The sequence below is a fragment of the Bison bison genome, unplaced genomic scaffold (genome assembly GCF_000754665.1).
Source record: "Bison bison bison isolate TAMUID 2011002044 unplaced genomic scaffold, Bison_UMD1.0 scf7180017864355, whole genome shotgun sequence".
Taxonomy (NCBI): domain Eukaryota; kingdom Metazoa; phylum Chordata; class Mammalia; order Artiodactyla; family Bovidae; genus Bison; species Bison bison.
In genome coordinates this window covers 1451459-1463729 of record NW_011494927.1, presented here as the reverse complement: position 1 = coordinate 1463729, position 12271 = coordinate 1451459, and the positions used below count along the sequence as shown (strand labels likewise).

The following is a 12271-nucleotide window of genomic DNA, read 5'->3' as shown; positions in this document are numbered from 1 at the left end:
TGCACAGGCCTGGCGGTGTCTTAGGTTAGGGCTGGCTTTTCACGTGGTAGATATCCCACAGTCTGGTTTGCTAGCCCAAATTATTTCGCTCAGGTAGTGCTCGGGTTATTCAGGCCAGATCCGTACTCTAAGCGATGCAGCCCGCGCCACGCCTCCCTGCCCAGCCCCCGCTTGCTAGAGGCAGATGCAGGCATCTGCGCTGCTTCTCCACTGGGGGAGTTACCATAGGGCTTGTAATCTGTGAGTTTTAATTTTTTATTTATTTTTCCTCCCTGTTATGTTGCCCTCTGTGCTTCCAAGGCTCGCCACAGACTCGGCAGTGAGAAAGTTTCCTGGTGTTTGGAAACTTCTCTCTTTTTAAGACTCCCTTCCCAGGACGGAGCTCCGTTCCTCCCTCTTTTGTCTCTTTTTTTGTCTTTTATATTTTTTCCTACCTCCTTTCGAAGACAATGGGTTGCTTTTCTGGGTGCCTGATGTCCTCTGCCAGCATTCAGAAGTTGTTTTGTGGAATTTACTGGGCGTTTAAGTGTTCTTTTGATGAATTTGTGGGGGAGAAAGTGTTCTCCCCGTCCTATTCCTCCGTCATCTTAGCTCCTCCCCTATTCTTTTTTTGAGAAGATAAACAAAACTGATAAACCTTAAGCTAGACTCATCAAGATAAAAGGAAGAGGACTCAATTCAATAAAATTAGAAATGAAAAATAAGAAATTATAATATACACCATGGAAATATAAAGAATTTAAATACATTACTACAAGCAGCTATATACCAATACAATGAGCAACCTAGAAGAAACAGATTCTTAGAATGGTATAAATTTCCAAGACTGAAACAGGAAGAAATAGAAAACATGAACAGATCAATCACAGTTTAAAAAAAAGGGGGGGGGCAAAGAAAGCATAACAATAATCAAGAAACAAAAAGGCTGAAAATCAAGCAGAAAAAAAATATGAAATACTGAAATAAAAATACATTAAAAATACAAGAAGTAAAAATAATAAAACAACAACAAAAATTCCCTGGGGCTTCTGCTACCTGTATCCTTGCCTCCATGGTGAGCCACAGCCAACCCCTGCCTCCTCTAGAGGCCCTCAAGACCCTAAGCAGGTCCTCTGGACCCACTGTGGGCACTGTGGGGGCAGCTCAGACTCCAGCCTCTCCCAACTCCTACATGTATGTGCCCACAAAGTCCACAGATGCTAAAGCTAGACTGATCTTAGTTGTGCAAGAGTTCATTGTCTGTTCAGATATTCTGCAGGTACTGGGTTTACCAGGTAATTACGAGGTTTAATCCACAGCTTTGTGCAGTTGCAAGGAGAGATTTCAGTTCTTATTCTTTAGTCTCACAGCCTCTGGGGCTTACCTTTGGTTTAGGGCTCACCTCTGGTTTGGGTCCTACCTCTGCATGTGGGCTACCTTCATGTGTCTGCGGAGGTGTCTGCCCCAGGATAGAGGGGGCAAAGGCTGGAACTGGAGGCGTGATGTTCCATTTTGGCTGGATGGGGTGGGGTAACAAGTGACTGGGGCACTCTTGCTAACTTAGATGGGATGGGCAAGAGGTGGTGACTGAGAGGTGGATGCTCATTCAGGTTAGAGAAGAATAAGGCAGCAATAAGTGGGACACTCACGCTTGCTCTGGTTGGAGCCCCTCCCAGTGCCTAGGGCAGGGGCTGGCATGTGGGGAAAGAGACCTTGATGGCGGCCCTGCCTTTCAGCATCATTGCCTGGCTTCCATGGCAGTCCGTGCTTCCTCCTGGGGCATTCCTGGCTGCAAAGCTCCCCACTGCCAGCCCCTGAATCTGTCTGTACACAGCCAACAGTAGTCCTCTCCCTGGGTACACTCTCTAAACCCCATGTTTTAGCACCTAGCCTTTGCCAGCAACAGCAGATACCTATCTGTTGCTCGGATATGAAAAACTGTGGCATGGACCATCTGTGTAAGTCTTGTTCTGTCTTGCCTGCCACAGACTGACCTCTGCAGTTTCCTCTGATAGCCAGCCCCCAAGGCTCCCACAAGACTCTATTTCAGCTGTCTCTCAGCTAGTGAGGGAGCTTCCCCGAGTCCAGTAACTCTCCTTTCCTTCAGGTTCCCCCAAGCAGGCAGGGCTGTGGGTCCCATCCCATTTCCTCTTTTCTTTTTCTTCCTTTTCTGTTTCATCTAACCTATGCAGGTTAGGGACTTTTCTTGTCCTTTTAGGTGCCTGAAGTCCTCTCCTAGTGTCCATGAGCTGCTCTGTGAAAATTGTTCTACATGTCAATATATTCTTGATGTACCTGTGGGGAGAAGTGAATCCTCCTAAGTCACTTCAGTCGTGTCCGACTCTATGCAACCCCATAGACGGCAGCCCACCAGGCTCCTTTGTCCCTGGGATTCTCCAGGCAAGAACACTGGAATGGGTTGCCATTTCCTTCTCCAATGCATGAAAGTGAAAGTGAAGACGCTCAGTCGAGTCCCACTCTTCGCCACCCCATGGACTGCAGCCCACCAGGCTCCTCCATCCATGGGATTTTTCCAGGCAAGAGTACTGGAGTGGGGTGCCATTACCTTCTCCTACTCTTACTAAGACTCTATTAAACCTATGTATACAAAAAAATAAATATTGGTAAATAGAAATACAGTACTTACTGCATAATGGAGATAAAGCAATAAATTATTTTAATATGTTTCCTCTTTAATATTTTACATTTCTTAAAAAATAAATTCACTCCTCAATGCACTTAAAAACATAAAAAGAAATTAAGACTATAGTTTTGTTTTTAATTTGCCAAATTCTCAAACCTATTACCTTCTGCCTTTTCTGCTTTAGATTCCAAAGTCTAATGGGATATGTAAAGAATGAGTAGTTTCATGTGAATTTTTAAAAGATTAATCTACTTCATTTAACATTTTATAGTCATAGTACATTCAAGTGCTAACAATACTTTTCTGTAAAAAAATAAGAATAACAGTATTTAATTTATTTTGCAAGTATACACATAAGAGTAAAGAAGAGGATCTAGAACTTTGATATTTTAGAATTATAAGTGTATCTTCTTTATCTAATTTATTTCAAAGGCTCATAGATATTTCCAGCTCTATAAATATAGTAAATACTTTTCAATACAATTTAAAGTATGTTTGCTTAAAAGGATAGGTTTACTATCTTCATTCAATAAGAGTCTGTACTACAGAATAGTCTGTGGCAGCCACCAAAGAAAAAAATTCTTTCCCCATAAGATTTTATTAATCAATTTATAACCTAGTTAACTATTAAATTCCAATTTCAGGGAATGCTAATGAAAGGTATAGATTCTATGAAACCTTGTAAAATGTACACTGAATTCAGAGATTAAGAAAGACATCCTCAAGATAGTGACAGATCTGAGTAGTGAAAAATGACTAAGGTGACTAGGTGAGGAAGTAGTGGTTAAGTGCACAGGAACATTTCAGGGTTGAGGAAGTAGGGGCAAAACCCTTATATAAAGAAAAATGGATAATGTGGCTATATAGGCCAGAAGGTAGAAGACTTGTTAGGCCTACATAGGAACTTGGTCTTCATTTTATGTAGAAGTTTTTGAAGGACTTAAGAAAAAAAAAAAAGAACAAATTTACACTTTTAAAAAGATCAGCCTGGATCCAATGTAGAGAAACAATTGAAGGAAGATATGAATGATTGCTGGGAGTTTCTTAAGTAGCCTAAGAAAGATATGGATGGGTAAAAAAAAAAAAAAAAAAACCTATAACAACTGCAGCAAACAAGATTAAATGTTTCAAATAAACTGAAAAATAAATATGTATTATCTTTATATGAGAAACTTTAAACCATACCTGAGAGATGCAAAATTAGACTTGAATAAGTAGAAAGACCTTTCATCTTCTAGTATGAGACTATTCAACTATAAAGATGTCAGTTTTTCCCTTAATAAACTTATAAACATAACTCAATCTTAATCAAAATATTAGCAGACTGTTTTATGGTATTGGAGAAGGCAATGGCACTCCACTCCAGTACTCTTGCCTGGAAAATTCCATGGATGGAGGAGCGTGGTGGGCTACAGTCCATGGGGTCACTAAGAGTCAGACACGACTGAGCGACTTCACTTTCACTTTTCACTTTCATGCATTGGAGAAGGAAATGGCAACCTACTCCAGTATTCTTGCCTGGAGAATCCCAGGGACGAGGGAGTCTCATGGCCTGCCATCTATGGGGTCACACAGAGTCAGACACGACTGAAGCGACTTAGCAATTTTATGTTATAAAACAAGTAAATAATGAAGTTTGTATGGAAAAGCAAACATACAAGATGAGGCAGGAAAACACTGAAAAGGAAAATGTATGAGAAGATATTAGCTATTCCAGATAGAATGCTATAAAGATTTACTTCAAACTTTCTGTTAAGAGAACAGAGGAACAGAATGGAAAACCCAGAAATAGATCCAAGTACATAAAGAAATTTATTATATGATAAAGGTAATATATTTGGAGCAACAATGACTCAAATTAATGATTGCTGACCAACTAGGAGATTATTTGGAAAAAATAATGTTTGATAAATATCACAAATGATATACCAGAATAAATTCCAAATAGATCAGGAATATAAATATAAAAATGAAAATAACACAAGAACTAGAAGAACACTGGGATGTGTTTCTGTTTATCATCATAATAAGGAAATACATTTTATTTCTCAAACTGTAGAAAAATGAAAGAAAAAACAGTGATAAATTTGACCACATGAAAGTGAAAGTTAAATTTAAAAAAAGCTAAGATAATAACATGAAGTATCACATACAATTGATGAACTAAGAGAAAATTATTGTAATGTGTAACAGAGAGCAATACTATTGATACACTGTTCTTGTTCACTTGCTAAATTCTACACAACTCTTTGTACCCCATGGATTTCAGCCCACCAGGCTCCTCTGTTCTCCTTTATCTTTCAAGATTTGCTCAAATTCATGTCCACTGAGTCGGTGATGCTATCTAATCATTTCCTCTTCTGCTGTCCATTTCTTTTTTTGCCTTCAATCTTTCCCAGCATTAAGGTTGTTTCCAATGAGCTGGCTTTTCACTTCAGGTCCCCAAAGGATTGGAGTTTCACCTACGGCATCCACTCTTACAATGAATATTCAGGATTGATTTCTCTTAGGATTGATAGGTTTGATCTCCTTCCAGCCCAAAGGACTCTCAAGTATTTTCTCCAGCACCACACTTCAAAAGCATCATTCAGTGTTTAGCATTCTTTATAGTCCAACTCTCACATTGTACATGAATACTGGAAAAAACACAGCTTGTATTACACCAATTTTTGTTGGCAAATTGATGTCTCTGCTTTATAATGTGCTGTCTAAATTTGTCATAGCTTTCCTTCCAAAGAGCAAGCATCTTTGAATTTCAATACTGTGATCACTGTTCTCAGTGATTTTAGAAACAAAAATAAAATCTGTCAGTGTTTTCATTTTTTTCCCCCTCTATCAAAATGGTTGTGCCATAATCTTTTTTTTTTTTAATGTTGAATTTCAAGCCAAGTTTTTCACTTTCCTCTTTCAGTCCCATCAAAAGGATCTTTAGTTTTTCTTCAGTTTCTGAAAAGTGCTATCATCTGCATATCTGAGATGTTCATATTTCTCCCAGAAATCTGGATTCCATATCGTGATTCATCCAATCTGAGATTTCAAATGATGTACTCTGCACACAGGACTTCCCTAGTGACTCAGTGTGTAAAGAATCTGCCCATGATGCATAAGATGCAAGAGACATGGATTCAGTCCCTGGGTCAGGAAGATCCCCTGGAGGAGGGCATGGCAACCCACTCCAGTGTTCTTGCCTAGAGAATCCCATGGACAGAGGAGCCTGGTGGGCTACATACCATGGAGTCACAACGAATAAGACATGACTGAAGTGATGGAGCATGCACACATGGACTCTGCATATTGACTTCACACTCCAGGATATCTGGCTCTAGGTGAGTGACCACACCATCATGGTTATCCAGGTCATTAAGATCTGCTTTGTATTGTTCTTCTGTGTATTCTTGCCACTTCTTAATCTCTTCTGCTTCTGCTGGGTCCTTAAATTTTCTGTTCTTCATCATGCCCATTGTTGCATGAAATGTTTCCTTGACGTGGCCAGTTTTTTCTGGAGCGATCTCTAGTCTTTCCTATTCTGTTGTTTTCCTCTATTTCTTTGCATTGTTTATTTAAGAAGGCCTTTCTATATCTCCTCGCTGTTCTCTGGAATTCTGCATTCAGTTGGGTATGTGTGTGTATGTAAGTCGCTCAGTTGGGTTTGACTCTTTATGACCCTTGGACTGTAACCCACCCAGCTACTCTATCCATGGAATTCTCCAGGCAAAAATGCTGCAGTGGGTTGCCCTTCCCTTCTCTAGAGGATCTTACAAACCCAGGGATCTATCCTGGGTGTCCTGTATTTCAGGCAGATCCTTTACCATCTGAGCCACCAGGGAAACCCTCATTTTGGCATGTCTTTCCCATTCTCCTTTGCTTTTTTCTTCTCTTCTTTCCTCAGCTATTTGTAAAGCCTCTTCAGACAATCACTTTGCCTTCTTTCTTTTCTATTTCTTGGGGGTGATTTTGGTCACTGCTTCCTGTACAATGCTATGAACCTCTGTTCATAGTTCTTCAAGTAATCTGTCTACCAGATCTAATCTCTTGAATCTATTTGTCACCTCCAATGTATAAGGGATATGATTTAGGTCACACCTGATGGCCTTGTGGTCTTTCCCTATTTTCTTCAATTTAAATCAGAATTTTCCAATAAGGAGCTCATGATCTGAGCCATGGTCAACTCCTGGTCTTGTTTTTGCTGACTCTATAGAGTTTCTCAGTCTTGGTTGCAAAGAATATAATCAATCTGATTTCAGTGTTGACCATCTGGCGATGTCCACATGTAGTCTCATGTGTTGCTATTAATTGGTGTTTGCTATGATCAGCACGTTCTCTTGACAAAACTGTTAGCTTTTCCCCTGCTTCATTTTGTACTCCAAGGCCAACCTTGCCTGTTACTCCAGGTATCTCTTGACTTCCTACTTCTGCATTCTAATCCCCTATGATGAAAACAGCTTTCCAGGTGGCATAGTGATAAAGAATCTGCCTGCTAATGCCAAAAAAATGCAAGAGATGAAGGTTTTATCCTTAGGTCAGGGAGATCCCCTGGAGTAGGAAATGGCAACCCACTCCACTATTCTTACCAAGAAACTTTCATGTAGAGAGGAGCCTGGCAGGCTACAGTCTATGAGATCACAAAGAGTCAGACACAACCAAGCAACTGAGCACAGACACAAGCTGAAAAGGCCATTTTTTTCGATATTAGTTCTAGAAGGTAACTAGGTCCTCATAGAACCTGTCAATTTCAGCTTCTTCAACATCAGTGCTTGGAGCATAGACTTTGATTACTGTGATGTTAAGTGGTTTGCCTTGGAAATGAACTGGGATCATTCTGTTGCTTTTGAGGCGGCACCCAAGTACTGCATTTTGGACTGTTGTTTAGTATAGGGCCTACTCCATTTCTTCTAAGGGATTCTTGCCCATAGTAGTAGATATCATGGTTATCTTAATTAAATTCACCCTTTTCTATCCATTTTAATTCACTGATTCTTAAGATGTTAATGTTCAGTCTTGTCATCTCCTGCTTGACGATGTCCAATTTAACTTGATTGATGGACTTAATGTGCCAGATTCCTTGTTCCTTACAGCATTGAACTTTATTCACTACCAAAAGCATCCACATCTGCCATCAGATACAACTCAGCATCATCTCCACTTTGGTCCAGCTGCTTTATTGTTTGTGGAGTTGTTAGTAACTGCCGTCTGCTCTTCTCCAATAGCTTATTGGACACCTTCCAACCTGAGGGGCTCATCTTATAGTCTCATATCTTTTTGCCTTTTCATACTGTTTATGGGGTTCTCATGGCAAGAATACTAGAGTGGGTTGCCATTTCCTCATCCAATGGACCATTTTTTTTGCCAGAACTCTTCATTATGACACACCCTTATTGGGTGGCCCTGCATGGCATGGCTCGTAGTATCACTGAATTATACAAAGGGAGTTGTGATCTTTTATCCTAATACATATAGGCCTCTTAAAACTAAAAAAAAAAAAAAAAAAAAAAAAGGATCAATAGTCCAACAACAAAATAAGAAAAAGACCCAAGAAGAAATTTACACACAGAACAACAACAAAAAAAAAAGATAAAAATCACCCTTAAATATATTATTTTAAAACTTCATTTGTTTGGCAAAATTTTATAATGTAACAGTATATCCTCTTGGTGGTAAACAGGGACTCACATATTGTCAGTGAGAATGCAAACTCGTAGGACCCTTCTTGTGGAGAATTTAACAATATGTAACAAAACTCTGTGTGTGTGTGTATATATACACACACACTTATCTTTTGATCTTTTGATCCGGTCATCCCACTTTTAAGAATCTACCTACCTTGAAGATACACCTCCAGCAATACATATGCATAAGGTTCTTCTTTGCAGTACTGTTTGAATTACAAAATACTGGAAATTACCTAGGTGATCTTACCCAGCATAGTGCCTGAATAAAGTATGGTACTTCCAAAAACAGTACACTACCATGTTTTAAATTAGATAGCTGGTAAGAAGTTGCTATATAACACAGGGAATTCTGTGATGACCTAGAGGGGTGGGATGAGGGGAGGGGAGAGAGCCTCAAGAAGGAGGTAATATACATATAATTATGACTGATTTGCATTGCTGTCTGGCAGAAACCAACACAACATTGTAAATCAATAATTCTCCAATTAAAAAATAAATTTAAAAAGGGAATAAAGAAGATCTTTACAAGATAAAATGGAGTAAGTTCCAAGCTATATTGTTAAGTTTTTCCTTTTTAATCTTGTTGCACACATATTGTCACACATGGCAAGACAGAAAGGGAATGGAAGCTGCTGCACAGACTATGCCAAAGTGCAGAGAGAACAATTGAGAGAGAGTACGTGGGTTCTTTGCTGTGTGTGTCATGCAGGTTGTCTCTCACTTCACCAGCACATGCCTCACTACTCCTTACATAAAGTCTTTGATGACCTGCAGTCTTTCACCAGATTAGGCCAGTATCAGAGCACTGCATCCTCATCTTACTCAGGCTTATGCCAAAGATGAAGACAGTGTCTTTGGTGAAGACACTAATGCTTCAAGATGTTTTAGACCTTTTAGTTGATGCTAGAGTCATTACCAAGTGGCTAAAGGAAAGAACAATGTTTGAAAAGTCCAAAAATAACAAAAGATGGTGGGGCTACTGCAAAGTCAATTGCAATACTGAATAAACATAAAAATATTGGACTATACTTGTTTAAAAATGTTGCCAATAATACAAATGAAAAGATTGCAAACCCACCACTGCTGCTGCAATACTGTTATATTCTATTATCAAAGACAGCTTAGAGAACATTGAAAGTCAAGTGACTGTGCTGGTCGCTCAGTCATGTCCAACTCTTTGTGACTTTATGGACTCTAGCCCACCAGGCTCTTCTGTCCATGGAATTCTCCAAGCAAGAATACTTGAGTGGGTAGCCATTTTCTTGTTTAGGGTGTCTTCCTAACCCAGAGATCAAACCTGGGTCTCTTACATTGCAGGCAGATTCTTTACCATCTGAACCACCAGAGAAGCCCAAAGATAGCTTAGAGAAGATTAGCAAAGGTGTTAATCCAGTGGAAATCATAAAAGGTGTAATCTTAGCTATAGATACTGTAATTGATAAACTTAATATGCAGCCTAAAACTGTATTAACCCTTGAAGAAATTGCTGATTGCTAAGATTTCACCAAAGAGTTGGGCTATATAAAATAATGGATAAATCCTGAATAATGATTATTAATTATTAAATTTTAAGTGGAAGTTTATTTCTTCATATTTTTATGCACCAAAAGATCAGAAATGTGAATTTCAGAATGCCTGTATTCTATTTAGTGAAAAGAGAGTGTCTAGTTCGTTATTGCTGCCTTTGAAATTGCCAATGTTCATTGTTGTCTTTGATAATGATTTCTGAAGATATTAATGGAGAAGCTCTAAATAAATTCATTTTGAATAGGCTAAAAGTTTGTTTTCATATTGTAGCAAAGTTCCATATGTTGTTGATAATATGAAAAATCTGCTTAAGGACATGCTTTTCACTGCTGGTGGGCTTCCTAAGTGGCTTAGTGGTAAAGAATCCACCTGTCAGTGCAGGAGGTGCAGGTTCGATCCCTGCATTGGGAAGATCCCTGGAGGAGGAAATGGCGATCTGCTCCAGTATTCTTACCTGGACAATCCCATGGACAGAGGAACCTGGCAGGTGACAGTTCATAAGGTCACAAAGAAGAGGAAACTAGTGAGAAAAAGCAGTCACCCATCATTATTTGTGGGTTCAGTGCTTGGAAAAGAGAGTTTGATGTTGAATCTTGATGCTGATGTTGTTCTCACTCATGACGTACACAAAGTTGGAGAGGTCATGGTGACCAAAGATGAAGCTCCGCTCCTAAAAGGAAAAGGTTGACAGTTTCAAATTTAAAAGCATGTTTAAGAAATCAATGAGCAGTTAGATATCATAACCAGAGAATATGAAAAGGAAAAACTGAGTGTACTCGTAAAACTTTCAGTAGAATAGCTGTGCTTCAGGTTAATGAAACAAACTATGTAGAAGTGAATGAAAAGAAATTTACAGATTCTCTTCGAGTTCCAGGAGTTGCTATTAAAGAAAGCATCATTCTGGGAGGGAGTTGTATTCAGCTTTAATACCTTTCAGCCTTAGAGTCAATAAATTTTCAAATGAAAATGTATTTAATGATATAGAAATTACTAAAAGAACACTCAAAATCTTGTTGTGATCATTGTTTTAAAAATGTAGATGCAGGAAGGTTATTGATAATTGATAAAATCATGCTAAGTTTCTCAGTAGTTGGTTGTGATGCTATGCTTGGAGATTTTGTGAATATGATGTAGAAAGGAATTATTGATCCAACTAAGATTACAAGAATTTCTTTATTGGGTGGTAAAGAAGAAAAAGATCCTGGAAGTCAGTGGAATTGGTGGAATCAGAGATGATATGTTCTAATTATTAATGAACTATGACGGATGTTTGAGACAATGTTTCTCACCAATAATTTCAGAGAAGTCAGTTGAAAGTGACTGAAGAAAAGGCTGTCTGATATTTAAGAAATTTTCTATAAACATCAATTATGAGTTTCAGTTGACAATATATAATGATTTACTAATGTAATTCTCCATACTTATTGATATTAATAATATACTTTGTATTTTAAATAAAAAAGTCATTTGTACAATTATGGAAAAGGGACATGTGAAAGAATATCTGTATTATTGTATCCTTTACATAAAGAAAAGGGGCAATGATAGAAAACATATTTATCCACTATTCTCTTGAAAAGAAATATCAGAAAGATAAAGCCAAAACTCATGAAATTGGTCCTCATTATTAAGTGGATAGGAATGGAAATGAAAGAATGTGAAAGGAACCTTTAAGTATAATTTTCTGTGTAGCACTGTCTTTTAGAATGTACCCTACAACAAAAATATATAATAAAACGAGATGTAGAGGGAGCCCAAACTGAAATACAAGAATAGCAATAGAACAAAATACCTAGCTATTAATATATTACAAATAAATGATATAACCACACTAAACCTAAAACCAGCTTGAACATCAGGAAGTTCACAGTTCATATATTGCTGAAGCCTGGCTTGGAGAATTTTGAACATTACTTTACTAGCATGTGAGATGAGTGCAATTGTGTGGTAGTTTGAGCATTCTTTGGCATTGCCTTTCTTTGGGATTGGAATGAAAACTGACCTTTTCCAGTCCTGTGAGTTTTCCAGCCACTGCTGAGTTTTCCAAATTTGCTGGCATATTGAGTGCAGCACTTTCACAGCATCATCTTTCAGGATTTGAAATAGCTCAACTGGAATTCCATCACCTCCACTAGCTTTGTTTGTAGTGATGCTTTCTAGGGCCCACTTGATTTCACATACCAGGATGTCTGGCTCTAGGTCAGTGATCACATCATCATGATTATCTGGGGCGTGAAGATCTTTTTTGTACAGTTCTTCTGTGTATTCTTGCCACCTCTTCTTGATATCTTCTGCTTCTGTTAGGTCCATACCATCTCTGTCCTTTATCGAGCCCATCTTTGCATGAAATGTTCCCTTGGTATCTCTAATTTTCTTGAAGAGATCTCTAGTCTTTCCCATTCTGTTGTTTTCCTCTATTTCTTTTTTTAATTTTATTTTATTTTTAAACTTT

At 38.4% G+C, this 12271-nt stretch overlaps 1 protein-coding gene across 3 annotated transcripts in view; it reads left to right on the top strand.

The window, feature by feature from the left end:
- Positions 1-12271, top strand: part of GRIA4 (glutamate receptor, ionotropic, AMPA 4) — a 673532-nt gene that overhangs the window by 181003 nt on the left and 480258 nt on the right. The window lies entirely within an intron of this gene.